A 1,399-nucleotide genomic window follows, 5' to 3' on the forward strand; every position below is an offset into this window, starting at 1 on the left:
TTGTTACTTGCCCATTTACCTTAACCTTGCACCATCAACTCTTTTGTCATTTAACCTCTCCTGCCGTCCACCCTGATTTGGAAACCACAAGAGAAAAATGTTATATTAGATTTAGTAATAAGTAACGAGAGATAATTAATTCATATTCTGACAGTATATGAACATCTAGCAATGAGTGGCCATAATATGTTAGAGGCAGAGAATGGTCACAGAAATGTTACAATTTTCACCTTAAGTAAGGTCGGTAAGGGCAGAATGAGCAGGAAGCTGAACACATTAAATTCCGAACAGCTAATAACAGGATAAAGGAAAGAATCAGAGGCTCTCAAAGGTGTTTACTGTATAAAAGGTATCTGATGCAAGGCCCAAGGAAGGAAACTTCACTATCCCAGTTTTAAACCAGTAATTAAGCAGGAACGCTGATATCTACCCAAATATTGATTAACTGCCTTTGACATGATGCTGTCTTCATTATGATGATTCTCTCTTCCTCGATGGTACATGTCACAGTGAATGAAGCTGTTGTCCAAATTAGCATGGTGAATTACTGCTGCTTGTCATATAGGTCGGACAGACTGCATGTAATAAATATCAATTTCACTATATTTTCCCATCTCAGGAATTTCCTATTCAGGTAATGATGAGGTGATAGTGAACGAGAGAAGAACATTCAGACTGTGCCAGCTCTTTGCGAGAAATGGGCTGGTCTCTGCTGGTGAGTGTTTGTAGCAATTGCAGCTAGTATCCTTTTGTGAATAAAAGCAATTTGAGATATTTGTTGCAGACAGAAGTGTTTACAGGAAGCGAGATGCCAATGCTAATACCTACAAATGAGATAAGTTTGTGGGTATCAGCAAAATGTTTATTTTAGTGGGTATATAAATAGCAGAGGATGGTTTCGATCCATCGACCTCTGGGTTATGGGCCCAGCACGCTTCCGCTGCGCCACTCTGCTGCATATTATCACTAGTTAATGAATGCTAGTTTTGTGTATTAGGGAGCTAAATGGTCACTTGTTTAGTGCTTTTGAGAGAGAGAGAAGATGTGTTGGGTGGATCATCTTGGCTGCACAATTCCACTGCGTAACACCAGAGACACACAGAAAAACACACACAGAAAGGCAGCAAGAGACTGTCAGGATACACAAGGTGACAGAGAAAGACGCCGAGAAAATTAGCAAGACACTGAGGTGGAGAAACTAATCATTTCTGTAAACTGTTCCCAGCTGCACAGAGATGTCCCCTGTTTGTAATAATGACTCCTGTTGTGTTACTCTGCATCGTGTAATTTAATTGTGCACCCTGTTGTGTAACTGTGCACCCTGTTGTGTAACTGTGCACCTGGTTGTGCAACTGTGCTCTCTGTTGTGTAATTGTGCTCCCTATTGTGTAACTGTGCT

At 40.7% G+C, this 1,399-nt stretch overlaps 1 non-coding gene across 1 annotated transcript; it reads right to left on the bottom strand.

Moving 5' to 3' along the window:
* Nucleotides 1-883: 883 nt before the first annotated feature.
* On the bottom strand, nt 884-955 carry trnam-cau (transfer RNA methionine (anticodon CAU)). The gene has a single exon. It is a non-coding gene; the product is annotated as a tRNA-Met (tRNA).
* Nucleotides 956-1,399: the final 444 nt, after the last annotated feature.

Source organism: Cetorhinus maximus, chromosome 31 (genome assembly GCF_964194155.1).
Source record: "Cetorhinus maximus chromosome 31, sCetMax3.hap1.1, whole genome shotgun sequence".
Classification (NCBI taxonomy): Eukaryota; Metazoa; Chordata; class Chondrichthyes; order Lamniformes; family Cetorhinidae; genus Cetorhinus; species Cetorhinus maximus.